This window comes from Pristiophorus japonicus, chromosome 4 (assembly GCF_044704955.1).
Source record: "Pristiophorus japonicus isolate sPriJap1 chromosome 4, sPriJap1.hap1, whole genome shotgun sequence".
Taxonomy (NCBI): Eukaryota; Metazoa; Chordata; class Chondrichthyes; family Pristiophoridae; genus Pristiophorus; species Pristiophorus japonicus.
In genome coordinates this window covers 258,628,985-258,650,777 of record NC_091980.1, presented here as the reverse complement: position 1 = coordinate 258,650,777, position 21,793 = coordinate 258,628,985, and positions in this window count along the sequence as shown.

The following is a 21,793-nucleotide window of genomic DNA, read 5'->3' as shown; positions in this document are numbered from 1 at the left end:
AGACTGGTGAAATGGACAGGCACATGGCAGATGTGAAGTGATGCACTTTGGGAGGAATAACATGGAGTGGCAGTATAATCTAACTGGTACTATTTTGACGGGCGGGTGCAAGAGCAGAGTGATCTGGGAGTGCATATTCACAAATCTTTAAAGGTGGCAGGGCAAGTTGATAACAAAAATATGAAACACAGTCTCGTCCAGGCTTCAAAAATTACAGGCAACCTGGGAGTCCGTAAAATAACTTAATAACCTATTAGATGGAACGGCTCCGTGCAACACTGTAGGAATGAGATTGAGGATAAAGGATAAAAATAAGGATGAACTTAGACACAGATGATGAAATACTCTATCGAACATGATAATTCTTGTGTTGCTGAGGACATGGTAAATCACCTGTGGAATATAACCGGTTAGAGTTGTAAATGTAGGTCATAAGGCTGAATTAATATTCTAGAGTTTTAGTAAACAGAAAACACTCTCTCATTTATCTTTGCTGAGTCAGCCAAACAGAATTGACAAGATTATTCCCTTGGGACAAGAGGCTAATCCATTAGAGTCCATAAAATCTCTCATTGTTTCACAAAAATGTGTCAATTACTCTGTGTAAAAGAAAGTTATATTCATAAGATAAAAATTTTAAAGGTATCGATGGGCTGGATTTTAGGCTTTTCTGTTTTCGGAGCGAAAACGGAGGCGGGGTGGGAAAGTTACCGGCCGGGAATAGTCTGCACTTTGGTAAGGAAATTTTGGCATCTGGGCTCTGCCTCCTGGGTTGCAACGTAAAAGGAAGCATTGTACACATTTCGTGGCACAAAAATGGGAAACCCGCAAACTAAACTTCCAGGCCATATGCCCTCCGAGAGAGGCCTGAAGCAGGGGGTGGGGACAAACCTTAACTAAACCCACAAAAACATTCTCAAGACATTGCCCACATCACCTCAACAAAAATCGCTAAATATAATAAAAGAACAAACACTCGCACTTACCTTCGGAATACTTTACCTTTGTGACCACCGCCGGCATGGCTGGACCACACTGATTTCCCAGGCGCTCATTGCGGGCGTACTTCTGGGCGGACGGGTCAGGGAAAAGTCCAAACTCCTACTGATGCCACAACGAGAGGCGTTGCATACCCGGCGCAGCTCTTTCCGGCGGTGCTGCTGAGTGCCGCCGCAAAAACGATCGGAGGATCGCAATGGGCGCAGGAGACCTGAACGCCGCATTTCACGCCGCTCCAGGGCGAAACCCGGAGCACAAAGGACCGGAAAATCCAGCCCATCATGTTTGCTACAGCAACATAAAGTTATAGCATTGTATTTAAATAAGAAATAAGAGCAGGAGTAGGCCATTTGGCCTCTAGCCTACTCTGCCATTTAATAAGATAATGACTGTTCTGATCATGGACTCAGTCCACTTCCCCGCCCGTTCCCCATAACCCTTTATTCCCTTATCGCTCAAAAATCTGTCTATCTCCGCTTTAAATATATTCAATGACCCAGGCTCCACAACCCTCTAAGAGAAGAAATTCCTCCTCATCTCAGTTGTAAATGGGCGACCCCTTATTCTGAGACTGTCCCCAAGTTTTAGTTTCCCCTCTGAATGGAAATATCCTCTCTGCATCCACCTTGTCGAGCCCTCTCATTATCTTGCATGTTTTGATAAGATCACCTCTCATTCTTTTGAACTCCAGTGAGTATAGGCCCAACCTACTCAACATATCTTCATTAGTCAACCCCCTCATCTCTGAAATCAACCGAGTGAACATTCTCTGAACAGCCTCCAATGCAAGTATATCCTTCGTTAAATACGGAGACCAAAACTGTACGCAATACTCGAGGTGTGGCCTCACCAATACCCTGTACAGTTCTAGCAGGACTTCTCTGCTTTTATACTCTATCCTCCTTGCAATAAAGGTCAATATTCCATTTGCCTTCCTGATTAATTGCTGTACCTGCATACTAACTTTTTGTGATTCATGCACAAGGTTCCCCAGGTCCCTCTGCACTGCAGCACTTTGCAATTTTTCTCCATTTAAATTATAATTTGCTTTTCTATTTTTTCTGCCAAAGTAGATAACCTAACATTTTCTCATATTATACTCCATCTGCCAAATTTTTGGCCCACTCACTTAGCCTGTCTATATCCCTTTGCAGATTTCTTGTGTCCTCACAATTTGCTCTCCCACGCATCTTTGTATCATCAGCAAACTTGGCTACATTACACTCGGTCCCTTCATCTAAGTCATTAATATGCATTGTAAATAGTTGAGGCCTCAGCACCGATCCCTGTGGCACCCCACTAGTTACTGTTTGCCAACTGGAAAATGACCCATTTATCCCGACTTTTTGTCAGTTAGCCAGTCCTCTATCCATGCTACTATATTACCCCCAACTCCGTGAACTTTTATCTTGTGCTGTCACCTCTTATGTGGCACCTTATCGAATGCCTTCTGGAAATCCAAATACACCACATCCACTGGTTGCCACTTATCCACCCTGCTCGTTACATCCTCAACGAACTCAAGAAAATTTGGCAAACTTGATTTCCCTTTCATAAAATGTTGACTCTGCTTGATTGAATCATGCCTTTCCAAAAGTCCTGCTACTGCTTCCTCAATAATGGACTCCAGCATTTTCCCAATGACAGATGTTAGGCTAACTGGTCTATGTCTGCCTGATTTTTGTCTGCCTCCTTTTTTAAATAGGCACGTTACATAAACTGATAAAATTATTTTTGTTTCAGGTGGCTGTATAATTAACAAAGCTAGAATTCACACAAGGTTGCTGTACCCATTGTAATGTATTTGCTTCATGGATTCTTTGCTTAAGAATTCATAGCAACACATTGCTATTAAGAACTAGTTGGTTTATTAGCAAAGATCTAACAATCACACTACACATTACCAGTTCATCCACCAGGCTTACAACCACATGCCTCATCGTGGATCCCCGGAATCCTACTGGCTGGGGTTTTATGGAGTCTTGTGAACTAAGCCACTCCCAACTCAACAGCTCTACAACTATTTTAAAATAAAACGATAAAGCCGAGAGCCCCCTTATTAAAGGGACACTAGAACACAAAAATTAACATTAAAACTTTGTGAACCTCAAATGATCAAATTAAATTTTGTTTGCTGGGATTGATGATGTACTCCAGATTCTTCAGTGCTCACCTCTCTGAAGGCCACGAGTGTACTGGTGGACACTGCGTGCTCCATCTCCAGGGACACCTTGGCGCGAAAGTAGCCACGGATTAAGAGGCAGGCAGTCGGGCTGAATACCCCCCTCGACCGCCCGCTGCCTGGCCCGTTTAATGGCCACCTTGGCCAGGTCCAGGAGCAGTCCTGCAAGGAGACCCTCTGACCTGCCCGCTCACCTCCGCACCAGGTGCTCAAAGATCAAGAACATGGGATTGATTGACGTATTTTGCTATAATAATAGGTAATCATGCTTGTTCTATATTGGTATTATATACTCCATTTGTCCAAGTGTCTGCAGTTTTTCCTCTGAATATGTTTTCGCTCACTTTTAGTGGTAGGCCCCTAAAATTATTGTAATACACATCCTGACTCATTATTGAGCAACCAGCCGCTGTATTTATTGTCACATTAATCCATCAATTATTAATCAGTACTAACGTTCTGAAATCGTGACCATAAGGAATGTACTGCTTTGCCCTTCCCTACATATACACCAAAACCTACACAGTTCTGATCAGTTTCCACCCAGTGAAATCTTTGATTATCATTAGGCCTATCCTTGGATTTACACCTGTAGTGGTGTCCTGGGATGGTGTTCACTGGCCTGTGACAACTACGCCCATATTCCTGGATGCAGTACTCAAGGTCTGAATAGATACCTGTACAGATTGACTTCCTCTGACTTATATTCAACTGTTTTGGTCTATACTTCAACATCTTATTGGTTTAGTTGATTGCTGCTCTACTTTCATTGGACATATATAGCACTGAGTCTACTAAAACACCTAGGTCTCTTTCCGCTTCATCCTTAGCTATTCCAAAACCACTTATGGAGTATATGTGTTGCTTAGTTTTCCATCCTATGTGCAATACTTTGCACTTATCTACATTGCCCTTGAATTTGCAGTCCTGATGATGGCAAACTGGCTGCGTTCGTCATCATTTCTCCTTTGAAACTAACAGCAAGTTAAGGATTTAGCGCATGTGCAGCCTAATGCAGAAATCCTGAAGTTGCAGTCTGTCATTCACTGCTCCTCCACAGCCTGCATTGTGCCCCCCTCCCCAAAGAGCCGGCAATCAGTGTAACCTCTCAAATCATTGAGACTGATGAAACTTCGGCTCTTCCGCAGTAACCATGCATTTAAATACCCCATTAAAAGTTAGACCCGAATGAATTAGGTAACTGCAGTTTTCATCATCATCATAGGCAGTCCTCGGAGTCGAAGAAAACTTGCTTCCACTCTTAACATGCCTCCCGGATGCGCTTCATCCATTTAGGCCAAGGTCTCCCAGGTGTCAGTGGGGATGTAGGACTTTATCAGGGCGGCTTTGAGGGCGTACTTGTAACATTTCCGCTGCCTACCTTTGGCTCATTTGCCGTGAAGGAATTCCGAGTAGAGCGCTTTCTTTGGGAGTCTCGTGTCTGGCATGCGAACTATGTGGCCTGCCCAGCGGAGCTGATCAAGTGTGGGCAGTGCTTCGATGCTGGGGATGTCGAGGACGCTAATGTTGATGTGTCTGTCCTCCCAAGGAATTTGTAGGATCTTGTGGAGACATCGTTGGTAGTATTTCTCCAGTGACTTGAGGTGTCTACTGTACATGGTCCATGTTTCTGAGCCATACAGGAGGGCGGGTATTACTACAGCCCTGTAGACCATGTGCTTGGTGGCGGTTTTGAGGGCCTGGTCTTCAAACACACTTTTCCTCAGACGGCCGAAGGCTGCACTGGCACACTGGAGGTTGTGTTGGATCTCGTCGTTTTAACAACGTACTGAGTCTAGGTCATTTAAGTGAATGAAAATTAATAATGGTCCCAACATCGACTAGTTTCTTATCCATTTCCATGGTTCAGTATAAATCACCACAGCTTTAGGTTTGCATATCATGAAGGACTTGATCAAATGCCATTTGGAAGTCTCATTGAGGCAGTTGGCCTCCTCCTGAGGGCCACAACTTCATAGATGCCAATCTTCAGCCAATTTGATTCACTCTACGGATATCAAGAAACGGCTGAGCGCACTGAATACAGCAAAGGCTCTGGGCCCCGACAACATCCCAGCTGTAGTGCTGAAGACTTGTGACCAGAACTAGCCGCGCCACTAGCCAAGCAATTCCAGTACAGCTACAAACTGGCATCTACCCGACAAAGTGGAAAATGGTCCAGGTATGCCCTGTCCACAAAAAACAGGACAAATTCAATCCAGCCAATTAGCACACATCAACCTATTCTCAATCATCAGCAAAGTGATGGAAGGTGTCGTCGACGGTGCTATCAAGCACCACTTACTCACCAATAACCTGCTCACTGATGCTCAGTTTGGGTTCCGCCAGGATCACTCGGCTCCAGACCTCCTGAGAGCCTTAGTCCAAACATAGACAAAAGAGCTGATAGCCTTTGAAATTAAGGGAGCCTTTGACTGAATGTAGCATCAAGGAGCCCCGGTAAATTGAAGTCAATGGGAATCAGGCAGAAAACGCTCCACTGGCTGGAGTCATGCCTAGCGCAAAGGAAGATCGCTGTGGTTGTTGGAAGCTAATCATCTCAGCCCCAGGACATCACTCCAGGAGTTCCTCAGGGCAGTGTCCGAGGCCCAACCATCTTCAGCTGCTTCATCAATAACCTTCCCTCCACCTTAAGGTCAGAAGTGGGGATGTTTGCTGATGAATTCACAGTGTTCAGTTCCATTCACAAGGGGGCCATCAGATGGTCCAGGCAGCGGGCGGTCGAGGGGGTCGCTCAGCCTGACTGCCTGCCTCTCTTCTGCGATTACATCCAAGCCAGGGTGTCCCTGGAGATGGAGCACGTGGTGTCCACCGATATGCTCGCGGCCTTCCACAAGAGGTGGGCGCCGGAGGGACTGGAGTGCATCATTACCCCCGGCAACCAAATTTTAATTTGACTTTAAATATCTAAAGTTTAAGTTTTTTATTTTGCCGGTTTTAGTTCCCCCCCACACCCCCCCCCCCTTTTAGCCATGGGGTACTTGTATAATTTGTGTTTTTTGTTTCATAAAAAAAAAGAAAAACAAGGGAGCACTTGTTTGAAAGTGTTTGGAGTGTCCCTCCCCCTTAAGGGGGCCACTTGATTTAATTGTTTAATTGTTTTCTACAAAATAGTAGTCGAGCTGTTGAGGCTGCTTTAAACCCGTCTTTAAACCCTGCAGAGATACCTGTACGTTGAGCCCCTTCCGAGATGGTGTGCGCTGGCGACGTATTTCTTCCGCCAGCAGTACTGCCTCAATTATGACATGCAGCTCCTCTTGAGCCTGGGGGACGTCAGGACCACCATGCGGGGGCTGCCTGTCTTTTACCAGGAACTCATCAGGGTCTGGAACAGAGTCGCCACCAAGCGCAGTCCTCCCCCGTTTGGAGTGGCGGCGGTCCTTTGGGAGCCGCTGCTCAGGAATCCGTATCTCCATGACCACAGTTTTAGGTGGCAGGCGGACGAGAGGGCTGTGGCTGGCAAGGTGACCAGGGTCAGGGACCTGCTCAATGGTGGAGGAGCGGGCTGGATGGCGGCAGATGAGCTGGCACGGTGCCTATCCTGGGCCGATGTGCGGCGTGTGGCCAATGCCATCGAGTCGCTAAAAACAGCGATGGGCCCTGACTCCGTTAGGTGTGTCGAGGAGGCCCAAGCATGTGGGGAGATCCCGTCCAAACTGGCCCCCGTCTGGACAGAATTCCTCATCGGCGCCAAACCTCAAAACCTCCCTCGGGAGCCGGCGTCTCACAACTTGAGCCTCCTCGGGGAAATCCCCTCCCTGCCTTTCAGTTCCGCGCGGAGGGGATTCCTGTACGGGCTTTGTTATGTATGTAATAACTTGGTAGACTGAATACTGTCAACTAACACAGGTACAAACCTGGCTCTACTTTATTAGGGCCCAAAGTGATTACATTACATGATGGCTGGCCTTTTATACCTGGGCCGCGCACACGTGCGTACAGCCCAATGACTTCCGACTGTGGCACCACCTGGTGGCTAGTAACCCCAAGCATACATACATGACAATATCCCCCTTTAAGATATTAGTAATAGTCTTTTTGCAAATTGAGATGGTCTGGGGCTTTCCGTTCCTGAGTTGATCGTCTCAATTCAACTCCAGCCTTGGGCGAGCGTTCTGAGTCTGTTATGACTGGGGGCTAGGTAGCCGATCTGATGGGTGTGGCAATGATCCATGTCAGGGATTGAAAGTCCAGATTCATTGATGACAGCGGAGTCCTCTGATGACTGAAGGAGGATTGGTTGGTCACTGATTGTGTCTTCCTCAGACTGTTCCGGTTCGTCCGTGTGCTGCAGCTTTATCTGATCAACATGTTTCCTGCATTTTTGCCCATTCTTGAGCTTGACGATAAACACTCTGTTACGCTTCTTGGCCATAACAGTACCAGCGATCCACTTGTGACCTTGACCATAATTTAGTACATACACAGGATTAACGCGTGACACAGCAGCGCGATCATGATACCACTGCTGACTTTAACGCCTGTATTCAACTTGATCGTTCAAGTCAGAGTGGACAAGAGAGAGCTTGGTCTTGAGACCTCTCGTCATTAATAGTTCAGCAGGGGGGGACCCCGGTAAGCGTGTGGGGTCTTGTCCTGAAATAAGCAATATGCATGACAAGCGAGTCTGCAGTGAACCTTGAGTTACACGTTTCATACTCTGCTTGATAGTTTGGACAGCACGCTCTGCTTGACCATTAGATGCGGGTTTGAATAGTGCTGACCTCATATGTTTGATACCATTGAACTCTTGAAACTCCAGACCAGTGAAGCAAAGTCCGTTGTCGCTTACAACGATGTCGGGCAGATCATGAGTGGCAAACATGACACGAAGGCTCTCGATGGTAGCTGTGGATTACTGGATGACATGATTATGCACTCTATCCACTTGGAATATGCATCCACCACAACCAAAAACATCTTTCACACGAAGGGACCTGCAAAGTTGATGTGGATTCTGGACCACAGATTCAGCGGCGATTCCGCTGGTGCTTTACTTAGCTGCATGCAAGTGTTGCACTGATGCACACATGATTCCAGATCAGAGTCAATTCCAGGCCACCATACATGAGACCTGGCAATGACTTTCATCATGACAGTATCGGGATGAGTGCTATGTAGATCATGTACAAATTTCTCTCTGCCTTTCTTAGACATAATAATGCGATTACCTCACAGTAAACAATCTGACTGAATGGATAGTTTGTCTTTGCGACGGTTGTAAGGTTTGGAATCATCACCCATTTGCTTGGGTATGGCAGACCAATCACCACTAAGGACACAAAGTTTCACAACCGATAATATTGGGTCCTGGCTGATCCAGGTCTTAACTTGTTGAGCCGTGACAGGGGTTCCTTTACTTTCAAAAGCATCCATAACTAACAGTAGGTCTGCAGGTTGTGGCGTCTCCACCTCCGGTGTGGGCAAAGGCAGACGGCTCAGTGCATCGGCACAATTTTCGGTGCCAGTTCTATGGCGAATGACATAATCATAGGCAGATAATGTCAGCGCCCACCTCTGGATGTGGGACGATGCATTGGTATTTATATCTTTGTTTTCTGAAAACAATGAAATGAGTGGCTTGTGATCTGTCTCCAGTTCAAACCGAAGACCAAACAGGAACTGATGCATCTTTTTAACCCCATACACACAGGCTAATGCTTCTTTTTCTACCATGCAGTAGGCTCTTTCCGCCTTTGACAAACTTTTAGAAGCATACGCAACAGGTTGTAGTTTACCTGACTCATTAGCTTGTTGGAGCATGCAACCAACTCCATATGATGAAACATCACAGGCCAATACTAGATGATTACACGGATCATAATGTACTTGTTAGAGCAAAGCAGATTAGTAGCTTTCTCAAAAGCTCTATCTTGAGACACACCCCAAACCCAGTTGTCGTCATTTCTTAGCAGCATGTGCAGTGGCTCTAATGAAGTGCTCAATCTAGGTAGGAAATTACCAAAGTAGTTGAGTAGACCAAGGAACGAACGCAGCTCCGTCACATTCTTAGGCTTGGGTGCACTTTTGATGGCCTTGGTTTTCGAGTCCGTAGGTCTGATGCCGTCAGCAGCCATTTTCCTCCCCAAGAATTCGACTTCCGGTGCCATGCAGACACACTTCGAACATTTCCCTCTGTCCATGTAGAACCTCTTCCAGGTTATTCAGATGTTTGGCGGTGTCATGACCTGTGATCAGGATGTCATCTTGGAACACGACTGTCCTAGGGACGGACTTCAGTAGACTCTCCATGTTCCTCTGAAATATGGCTGCAGCCGAGTGAATTCCGAAAGGACACCTGTTGTAGATAATCAGTCCTTTATGAGTGTTGATGCACGTAAGTTTCTTCAACATCTCGACCAGCTCCTGTGTCATGTAGCTGAGGTCAGATCTAGTTTAGTGAATGACTTCCCCCCGGCTAGCATTGCAAACAGGTCATCAGCCTTCGGTAATGGGTATTGATCCTGTTTCGAAACTCGGTTGATCGTAACCTTGGAGTCTCCACAAATCCTGACAGTGCCATTACTCTTCAACACAAGAACAATGGGGCTGGCCCATTCGTTAAATTCGACCAGTGATATGACCCCTTCACGCTGGAGTCTGTCCAGTTCGATTTCAACTTTCTCCCTCATCATGTACGGAACCGCCCGAGCTTTATGATGGACGGGTTTTGCATCCGAGTCCACGTAGATCTGCACCTTGGCTCCCGTGAAATTGCCGATGCCTGGCTCAAACAACGAGGGTAACTTGCTCAGCACTTGAGCACATGGGGTATCATCCTCCGACGACAACGCTTTGATATCGTTCCAATACCATTTGATTTTTATCTAGCCAATTCCTGCCGAACAGCGTTGGACCATTGCTTGGCACAATCCATAACGGTAAATCCAGTCCCTCCGGCACCTACCTCTCGTGGAAGGCCGCAAGCGTACCGGTGGATACCGCATGCTCCATCTCCAGGGACACTGTGGCTCGGATGTAACCGCGGAAGAGAGGCAGGCAGTCGGGCTGAACAACCCCCTCGACCGCCCGCTGCCTGGACCGGTTGATGGCCGCCTTGGCCATGCCCAGGAGCAGTCATACGAGGAGGCCATCCGACCTGCCTGCTCCCCTCTGCACAGGGTGCCCAAAGATTAGGAGTGTGGGACTGAAGTGCAACCAGAATTTGAGGAGCAGCCCCTTCAAATATTGGAAGAGGGGCTGCAACCCCGGCACAGGATAGGCGCAGTGCCAGCTCGTCTGGTGCCATCCAGCCCGCACCTCCGCCATCGAGCATGTCCCTGTCTCTGCTGCTCCTCCGCCATCGAGCATGTCCCTGTCTCTGGTCACCTTGGCAGACACAGCCCTCTCATCCGCCTGCCACCTAAAACCGCGGTCGTGGAGGTACGGATTCCTGAGCAGCAGCTCTCGAAGGTTAGCCACCATTCCAGACGGGGGAGAACTGCGCTTGGTGGTGACTCTGTTCAACAGCTCTATAACTATTTTGTTGCAATCAGAAAATCAAGTGCCCCCTGATTAAAGGGGTTGGGGGGGTGGGGGGAGACGACGACACACCAAACACTTTCAAACGAGTGCTCCCTTTTTTTTTGTTTATTTTTGGGTTTTTTTTTTGAGGGCACTAAAACACAAATTATACAAGTGCCCCCTTGCTAAAAGTAGGGGGTAGGGGGGGGGGCACTAAAACCGGCACAATAAACAAATTAATCTTTAGACAAAACATCAAATTAAAATTTGGTTTCCGGGAGTGATGATGCACTCCAGTCCCTCCGGTGCCCACCTCTCGCGGAAGGCCGCGAGCGTACCGGTGGGCACCACGTGCTCCATCTCCAGGGACACCCAGGCTCGGATGTAACTGCAGAAGTGAGGCAGGCAGGCGGGCTGAACGACCCCCTCGACCGACCGTTGCCTGGACCGTCTGATGGCACCCTTGGCCATCCCCAGGAGCAGTTCTACGAGGAGGCCCTCCGACCTGCTCGCTCCCCTCCGCACAGGGTGCCCAAAGATCAGGTGTGTGTGACTGAAGTGTAACCAGAATTTGGGGAGCAGCCCCTTCAAATAATGGAACTGGGGCTGCAACCTCGCACATTCAATAAAAACATGGAACACGGACTCTTCAGGCTGCAGAAATTGCAGGGGGCCTGGGAGCCCGTGAACCGACTTAAAAACTTATTGCACGGGACTGCTCCGTGCACCACCCTCCAGGCCAAGTCCCCAATAAATAGAGGGAAGACTCTTGCGTAGAGTGTACTCTAATGGGGACCCCCGTCTCCTCCGGACGGCAAGGTCGTGCGCCATGACGTGTCCGGATGGAAGACGAGGATGGCAAGGTGGAGAGTGTGTAAGAGCAGCCCGTACAGGAAACCTCTCCGTGCAGAACTGAAAGGCATGGAGGGGATTTCCCTGAGGCGGCTCAAGTTGTGAGGCGCCGGTTCCCGAGGGAGGTTTTGGGACTTGGCGCCGAAGAGGAATTCCGTCTGGACGGGGGTCAGTTCGGACGGGATCTCCCCACAAGCTTGAGCCTCCTCGACACACCTAACGGAGTCAAGGCCAGCGCTGTTTTTAGCGACTCGATGGCATTGGCTGCGCGCTGGACATCGGCCCAGGATAGGCGCCGGTCCAGCACGTCTGGTGCCATGCAGCCCGCTCCTCCGCCATCGAGAAGGTCCCTGACCCTGGTCACCTTGCCAGACACAGCCCTCTCGTCTGCCTGCCACTTAAAACCGTGGTCATGGAGGTACGGATTCCTGAGCAGCAGCTCTCGAAGGACAGCCGCCATTCCAGACGGGGAGAACTGCACTTGGTGGCGACTCTGTTCAACATCTCTACAACTCTTTTAGTTGAAGACAAAATAAACAATTAAATCAAGTGCCTCCTGATTAAAAAAAGGGGGGGGAGACACTCCAAACAGTTTTCAAGTGCCCTTTTTTGTGTTTTTTTTGTTTTTTGTTTTTTTTATGGGTTTTTTTGGGCACTAAAACCACAAATTATACAAGTGCCCTCTGTAAAAGGGGAGGGGACACTAAAACCGGCAATAAAACAAATTAAACTTTACAACATATAAAATGAAATTAAAATTTGGTTGCCGGGGGTAACGATGCACTCCAGTCCCTCCGGCGCCCACCTCTCGCGGAAGGCCGCGAGCGTACTGGTGGACACCGCGTGCTCCATCTCCAAGGACACCCTGGCGCGGATGTACGCGCGGAAGAGAGGCTGGCAGTCGGGCTGAACGACCCCCTCGACCGTCCGCTGCCTGGACCGGCTGATGGCACCCTTGGCCATGCCCAGGAGCAGTCCTACGAGGAGGCCCTCGGACCTACCCGCTCCCCTCCACACAGGGTGCCCAAAGATCAGGAGTGTGGGACTGAAGTGCAACCAGAAATTGAGGAGCAGCCCCTTTAAATAATAAAACAGGGGCTGCAACCTAGCATATTGCATAAAAACATGGAACACGGACTCTTCCAGACCGCAGAAATTGCAGGCGGCCTGGGAGCCCGCGAACCGGCTTAAAAATTTGTTGCACGGGACTGCTTCATGCACCACCCTCCAGGCCAAGTCCCCGATAAATAGTTGGAGGACTCCCGCGTAGAGTGCCCTTCATCGGGGACCCCCGCCTCCTCCGGACGGCAAGATGGTACGCCATGGCGTGTCCGGACGGCAAACGAGGATGGCAAGGTTGAGAGTGTGCAGGAGCAGCCCGTACAGGAAACCCCTCCGCGCAGAACTGAAAGGCACGGAGGGGATTTCCCCGAGGCGGCACAAGTTGTGAGGCGCCGGCTCCCGAGGGAGGTTCCGGGGTTTGGCGCCGATGAGGAATTCCGTCCGGACGGGGGTCAGTTCGGACGGGATCTCCCCACGTGCTTGAGCCTCCTCGACACACCTAACGGAGTCAGGGCCCAGAGCTGTTTTAAGCGACTCGATGGCATCGGCCGCGCGGCGGACGTCGGCCGAATTTAGGTGCCGTGCCAGCATGTCTGGCGCCATCCAGCCCGCTCCTCCGCCATCGAGCAGGTCCCTGACCCTGGTCACCTCGCCAGCCACAGCCCTCTCGTCCGCCTGCCACCAAAAACCTCGGTCATGGAGGTACGGATTCCTGAGCAGCGGCTCTCGAAGGACAGCCGCCATTCCAGATGGGGGAGAACTGCGCTTGGTGGCGACTCTGTTCAACAGCTCTACAAACTTATGAACATACCCACAGGTGCATACATTTCATCCATCAATGATAAGGGACATCTATTGGCTTAACCTTTCATAACTGTTGCTATATAATTTGCAGATTTATCAAATTTATTACACTTCAAGATATATATGGAAAAGAATCAGCAATCTGGTTTCTGATTTAGTTGCAAAATATCATTATTTTACCTGGAAAAAAGTGAGCAACCATATAAAAACAATAACGCAAATGTAATGTCAAAAGCATTGAAATGACACCATGCAAATTTTGGCACACAATTTATAATACTTATTGAAAATACATTTTAAGGCCAATATTATTTCACACTTGTCTAAAAGGAAGTTTATGCATTGTGAGGCAAGAGAGCCTATGTCAGTTTGAGAAATCACTAAGGAAGTTTTGCAACACAGTTCACCCAGTTTATAAACAAGATGTATACATAGCAAAAAAATTAAGAATATTTTTAATGTTAAAATACATTTTGTAAAATCACTTAGTAAAAGGTTATGCTGCAGCAAATGAAATATTTGGTTACAATGTAGGTTTTAACAAAAGGTGCGAACAATTCGGGCAATATAGATTTACCTTGTAGAAATAAGTAAATAAAACAAGTTATTAAAATGGTAACCTTTGTTTAGGGCAGAGGCCTAACCATGCATAAAGAGATTTTTGGAGTATCATGGTTAATTCCAGGATTTGGAGAAAGGAACAATAACTTAGGCCAAAGAAATTGGGGGGAAAAAACATTTCCCCCTTATTCCCCCAGTTGGTTTCCCTATGATGTATAACACAGAAACATCAAAAACAATTAAAAAAAAATCAAATTCACATCTATTTAATAAGTACTAATTTGTGATGCTATAGAACTTAAAAGGGCTCAAACAAACACATCATGAGACAAATGGTATTTATCCCAAAATGCAGAAAGAGACTAGACAGAAGATTTGTGAGGCATTGACAAATATTATGATTGAGTTGCTGGATACTGGGGAGGTACTAGTAGATTGGAAGCCAGCCAATGTCATGGCCATATTCAAAAAGGGTAGTAAAACAGACACAGAAAACTATAGACCTATTAGTCCCACCTCTATTCATGTAAAATAATGGAATCTGTCATCAGCTGTAAATTTGAGGAGTATCTTTATAATTTTTTTAATTCATTCACAGCATGTGGGTGTCTCTGGCAAGGCCAGCATTTATTACCCATCCCTAATTGCCTGAGAAGGTGGTGGTGAGTTGCCTTCTTGAACCACTGCTGTCCTTATGGTGAAGGTATTCCCACAGTGCTGTTAGGCAGGGAGTTTGAAGATTTTGACCCAGCGACAATGAAGGAACGACGATATACTTCCAAGTTAGGATGGTGTGTGACTTGGAGGGGATCTTGCAGGTTGCGCTATTCCCATGCGCCTGCTGCCCTTGTCCTTCTAGGTGCTAGAGGTCGAGGGTTTGGTAGGTGCTGTCGAAGAAACCTTGGTGAGTTACTGTAGTGCATCTTGTAAACGGTACACACTGCAGCTATGTTACGCCGGTGCTGGAAGGAGTAAATATTGAAGGTGGTGGATGGGGTGCCAAACAAGTGGGCTGCTTTGTCCTGGATGGTGTTGAGCTTCTTGAGTGTTGTTGGAGCTGCACTCATCCAGGCAAGTGGGAAATATTCCATCACACTCCTAGCTGGTGAAAATGCTGGAGTCCATTATTAAGGAAGCAGTAGCAGGACATTTGGAAAAGCATAATTCAATCAAGCAGAGTCAGCATGGTTTTTGAAAGGGAAATCATGTTTGACAAATTTGATGGAGTTCTTTGAGGATGTAACGAGCAGGGTAGATAAGGGGCAACCAGTGGATGTGGTGTATTTGGATTTCCAGAAGGCATTCGATAAGGTGCCACATTAAAGGTTACTGCACAAGATAAAAGTTCACAGGGTTGGGGGTGATATATTAGCATGGATAGATGATTGGCTAACTAACAGAAAAGAGAGAGTCAGGATAAATGGGTCATTTTCCGGTTGGCAAACAGTAACTAGTGGGGTGCCGCAGGGATCAGTGCTGGGGCCTCAACTATTTACAATCTATATTAAGACTTGGATGAAGGGACTGAGTGTAATGTAGCCAAATTTGCTGATGATACAAAGATGGGTGGGAAAGCAAATTGTGAGGAGGACACAAAAAATCTGCAAAGGGATATAGATAGGCTAAGTGAGTGGGCAAAAATTTGGCAGATGGAGTACAATGTAGGAAAATGTGAGGTTATCCACTTTGGCAGAAAAAAAATCGAAAAGCAAATTATGATTTAAATGGAGAAAAATTAAAAGTGCTGCAGTTCAGAGGGACCTGGGGGTCCTTGTGTATGAAACACAAAACATTAGTATACAGGTGCAGCAAGTAATCAGGAAGGCAAATGGAATGTTGGCCTTTATTGCAAGGGGGAAAGAATATAAAAGCAGAGAAGTCCTGCTATATCTGTACAGGGTATTGGTGAGGCCACACCTAGAGTAGTGCATACAGTTTTGGTCTCTGTATTTAAGGAAGGATATACTTGCATTGGAGGCTGTTCAGAGAAAGTTCACTCGGTTGATTCCGGAGCTGAGGGAATTGACTTATGAAGGTAGGTTGAATAGGTTGGGCCGATACACATTGGAGTTCAGCAGAATGAGAGGCGATCTTATCGAAACACATAAGATAATGAGGGGACTCGACAGAGAGGATATTTCCACTCATAGGGAAACTAAAACTAGGGGACATGGGGCTAGAACATCCACTTTTTTTGCATGCTTAATGGCCACTTAACGCCCATTTTACCGCTGAAATTACGTATAAAGTCCATATGTTGCCAATTTTGGCACAAAATGGAAACTGACGGGCATTTTTTGGAAACTTATCGCCGAGTGTTACTTTCCCCATGTGCTTAACGCCGGAAAAAAATATTACCACTCGCCCACTTTTTTGGGGCGGAATCATCAGAATGGGCAAAATCAACTGCCATAACATTACCCAGCGTTACTTTCCGCACGGAAGTAACGCCAAGATGCAATAATACCGCCCGCCCATTTTTTTGTCGTAAAGAGCACATTTGGCGAAACTAACGCCCAGGAGATTACCCACCATCACTTACACTACCTCGCACACATATCGCCGACAATACCGCTCAGCCAAAAAAAAACGCTCAGAAAAAGTGGAACTGTTCTGAACAAACGCCAGCGGTGTGGCTGGCATTTTTAAAATCACAGGTCGCTTCATTCAAAGGGTTGCCTCAACTTCGGGGGAGTTTACATTGACTCTGGAGTTCTTCTCAGGTGAAGTGAACATCTCAACAGACATATTTTCAGTCTCTGGACTTTTGGGGGTTTACTTCAGGTGGATTTTAGTGAGGAAATCAATACTTCTGATCAATCGCTGTTATACTTTCAATGCAATGGGGCCACCAAACAATAACTGTGCTTAAGCAGCGCTTCAGATGTCTTGACCACTCAGGATGGGAGCTACAATACAACCTTGAGCAAGTAGCTAAATTCGTGGTCGTGTGCTCGATGCTGCACAATCTGGCTATTAGGAGGGGACAAGAATTGCCCGAAGTCACTGATGCTCCACCTCATGAGAGAGAGGAAGAGGACGACAAGGTGCTGGACGCTGACCTAGGGCCAGACAATCAGGCTGGCTATGTAATCATGACCACGACCCAATCCAGACCGCAGGGAAGGGCCCGTGGTGGCTACATAGCTGCAAGACTCTTACCTGGAGGAGCTGAAAGAGCGTTGATGTGAGTGACAATGCTGACAGACTGCTGTGTGTGTGCAGCTCAGACATCAATGGTGCCCATTACCTTGGTGCCAGTTAAAGTTTACGTTGATTGATGTTAAGTTGTATTTAACCCTTTCATGTTAAGGAATCACCAGTGTGTAACGGTCCAGCTACCTGAGACAATGCGCAACAAGGTTATGTTCAATAACAAAAATTTTATACTAACATTGGTCTGAAATCATAAGTATCACAGGCAATAACACCCAACCCCCGCCCAAACCCCACTTTTTCCACCATTGACATCAATCAAATGTTCAACATGTCCAGCAACACAGAATACAAAGGCAAAGCAGGAGGGTGATCCCCAGCCCCCATACATTACAACAAATTGCATACACCCAGAGGGAGATATAACACAGCCATCACCTGCAGACATGCACCTCACTTTCCTTCCCTCTCCCTTTCTTCTCCTCACCTCTACCCCTTCCCCTCCATCGCTCCATGGCACCTGGAGCGAGGAAGGGCAAGGAGTAGAGGTACGGGAGTGGTGGGTGCCAAGGGGGCAACATTCTCTGATGCAGAAGTAGGATCTTGGTCCTTGCTCTCATCTGTCGTTCACAGTGGTGGTGCGGAACCTAGGGGTGGAGTGCCGCGCTTGGGGACATAGAAACATAGAAAATAGGTGCAGGAGTAGGCCATTCGGCCCTTTAAACCTGCACCAACATTCAATAAGATCATGGCTTATCATTCAACCTCAGTACCCCTTTCCTGCTTTCTCTCCATACCCCTTGATTGCTTTAGCCGTAAGGGCCATATCTAATTCCCTTTTGAATATATCTAATGAACTGGCCTCAACAATTTTCTACAGTAGAGAATTCCACAGGTTAACAACTCTCCGAGTGAAGAAGTTTCTCCTCATCTCGGTCCTAAATGGCTTACCCCTTATCCTGAGATTGTGACCCCTGGTTCTGGACTTCCCCAGCATCGGGAACATTCTTCCGCCTCAAACCTATTTGTATGTTTCTATGAGATCCCCTCTCATTCTTCAAAACTCCAGCGAATACAAGCCCAGTCGATCCAGTCTCTCCTCATATGTCAGTCCTGCCATCCCAGGAATCAGTCTGGTGAACCTTTGCTGCACTCGCTCAATAGCAAGAATGTCCTTCCTCAGATTAGGAGACCAAAACTGAACACAATATTCCTGGTGTGGCCTCACCAAGGCCTTGCACAACTACAGTAAGACCTCCCTGCTCCTATACTCAAATCCTCTAGCTATGAAGGCCAACATTTCATTTGCCTTCTTCACCGCCTGCTGTACCTGCTTGCCAACTTTCAATGACTGATGTACCATGACACCCAGGTCTGATTGCACCTCCCCTTTTCCTAATCTGTCATCATTCAGATAATATTCTGCCTTCGTGTTTTTGCCAACAAAATGGATAACCTCACATTTATCCACATTATACTGCATCTGCCATGCATTTGCCCACTCACCTAACCTGACCAAGTCCGTCTGCAGCCTCTTAGCATCCTCCTCACAGCTCACACCGCCATCCAACTTAGTATCATCTGCAAACTTGGAGATATTACATTCAATTCCTTCATCTAAATCACTAATGTAGATTGCAAAAGTGGGATCCCAGCACAGAACCTTGCGGTATCCCACTAGTCACTGCCTGCCATTCTGAAAAGGACGCATTTATTCCGACTCTCTGCTTCCCGTCTGCCAAGTTCTCTATCCATGTCAATACATTACCCCCAATACCATGTGTTTTAATTTTGCACACTAATCTCTTGTGTGGGACCTTGTCAAAAGCCTTTTGAAAGTCCAAATTCACCACATCCACTGGTTCTCCCTTGTCCATTCTACTAGTTACATCCTCAAAAAATTCTAGAAGATTTGTCAAGCATGATTTCCCTTTCATAAATCCATGCTGACTTGGACCGATCCTGTCACTGCTTTCCAAATGCTCTGCTATTTCATCTTTAACAATTGATTCCAACATTTTTCCCACCACTGATGTCAGGCTAACTGGTCTATAATTCCCTGTTTTCTCTCTTCCTCCTTTTTTAAAAAGTGGTGTTACATTAGCTACCCTCTAGTCCATAGGAACTGATCCAGAGTCAATAGAATGTTGGAAAATGATCACCAATTTTGTATGTTTCTATGAGATCCCCTCTCATTCTTCTAAACTCCAGTGAATACAAGCCCAGTTGATCCAGTCTCTCCTCATATGTCAGTCCTGCCATCCCGGGAATCAGTCTGGTGATTTCAAGAACCACTTTCTTAAGAACTCTGGGATGCAGCCTATCAGGCCCTGGGGATTTATCGGCCTTCAATCCCATCAATCTCCCAGACACAATTCCTGACTAATAAGGATTCCCTTCAGTTCCTCCTTCTTGCTAGACCCTCGGACCCCCAGTATTTCCGGAAGGTTATTTGTGTCTTCCTTAGTGAAGACAGAACCAAAGTATTTGTTCAATTGGGCTGCCATTTCTTTATTCCCCATTATAAATTCACCTGATTCTGACCTACGTTTGTCTTCACTAACCTTTTTCTCTTCACATATCTATAGAAGCTTTTGCAGTCAGTTTTTATGTTCCCTGCAAGCTTTCTCTCATACTCTATTTTCCCCCCTCCTAATTAAACCCTCTGTCCTCCTCTGCTGAATTCTAAATTTCTCCCAGTCCTCAGGTTTGTTGCTTTTTCTGGACGATTTATATGCCTCTTCCTTGGATTTAACACTATCCCTACTTTCCCTTGTTAGCCACGGATGAGCCACTTTCCCCATTTTATTTTTACTCCAGACAGGGATGTACAATTGCTGAAGTTCATCAATGTGATCTATAAATGTCTGCCATTGCCGATCCACCATCAACCCTTTAAGTATCATTTGCCAGTCTATCCTAGCCAATTCACATCTCATACCATCAAAGTTACCTTTCCTTAAGTTCAGGACCCTAGTCTCTGAATTAATTGTGTCACTCTCCATCTTAAATGAAGAATTCTACTATATGATGGTCACTCTTCCCCAAGGGGCCTTGCACAACAAGATTGCTAATTAGTCCTCTCTCATTACACAACACCCAGTCTAGGATGGCCAGCTCTCTCGTTGGCTCCTCGACATATTGGTCTAGAAAACCATCCCAAATACACTCCAGGAAATCCTCCTTGATACGTCCTTACTATACAGTATAAATGCACACGAGGCCCATGCTTGAGAGAAGGTCAGTCTGTGACCTGTCCTTTATTCCTTAGCACTCAAGTGCAGGAAGTGGGTGGAGCTTCGCCTTTTATATCTGAAGGTCTAGGTTAGGAGTGTCTCCCACAAGTTCACCACCTAGTGGTCAGTGTTCTCACGGTGTACAACTTAGGTCAGTTTATACATGGGTTACAATGTTGGTTGAACACATGACATCACCTCCCCCCCCAAAGTCTTATTGGGATCACAGGTTGAGTCTCTCTGGTGGTTTATGCTCCCTTGTAGAGCGCCTGAGTTGGGGCTCCGGTTGTTGGTCGCTGGCCTGAGTGTCTGCTGTTTGCGGTGCCTCAGGCCTGTCCAGACTGCCCACAGTGACTGGGCTCTGCTCCCTTTGGTTTCTGTGTTTGGTCACCTGTGGTGGAGTGAACTCTACATCGTGTTCTTCTTCTGCTTCTTCTATGGGGTTGCTGAACCTCCTTTTTGTTTGATCCACATGTTTGCGGCAGATTTGTCCATTGGTAAGTTTAACTACCAGAATTCTATTTCTCTCTTTGGCAACCACAGTGCCTGCGAGCCATTTGGGCCCTGCAGCGTAGTTGAGGACAAAAACAGGATCATTTACATCAATACATTACGCCCTCGCATTCCTGTCATGGTAGTCACATTGTGACTGACGCCTGCTCTCGACAATTTCTTTCATGGTGGGGTGTATAAGGGATAACCGGAATTTGAGCGTCCTTTTCATTAGCAGCTCTTCGGGTGGAACCCCTGTGAGCGAGTGTGGTCGGGATCTATAGGCCAACAGGAGGCGTGATAAGCGGGTTTGTAGGGAACCCCCTTGGATTCTGAGCATCCCCTGTTTGATTATCTGCACTGCTCGTTCTGCCTGGCCGTTTGAGGCCGGCTTGAACGGTGCTGTTCTAACATGGTTAATTCCATTGCCTGCCATGAAGTCCTGGAATTCAGTGCTTGTGAAGCACGGACCATTTTCGCTGACCAAGATGTCCGGTAGACCGTGGGCGGTGAACATTGCCTGTAGACTTTCTACCGTGGCAGAGGATGTGCTTCAATTTAAAATGTCACACTCGATCCATTTGGAGTAGGCGTCTACTACAACCAAAAACATTTTCCCCATGAAAGGACCTGCATAGTCCACATGGATGCGTGACCAAGGCTTGGCGGGCCATGGCCAGGGGCTAAGGGGGGCTTCCCTGGGCGCATTGCCCAGCTGGGCACACGTGTTGCACCTGCGAACACAAAGTTCCAGATCTGCGTCTATCCCTGGCTACCAAACGTGTGACCTGGCAATTGCCTTCATCGTGACAATGCCCGGGTGCCCATTGTGGAGTTCTCTGATGAACACCTCTCTGCCCATCTGGGGCATGACTACGCAGTTTCCCCACAGTAGGCAATCGGCCTGAATCGAGAGTTCATCCTTGCGCCTGTGAAATGGTTTAAATTTCTCAGGGCATGCCCT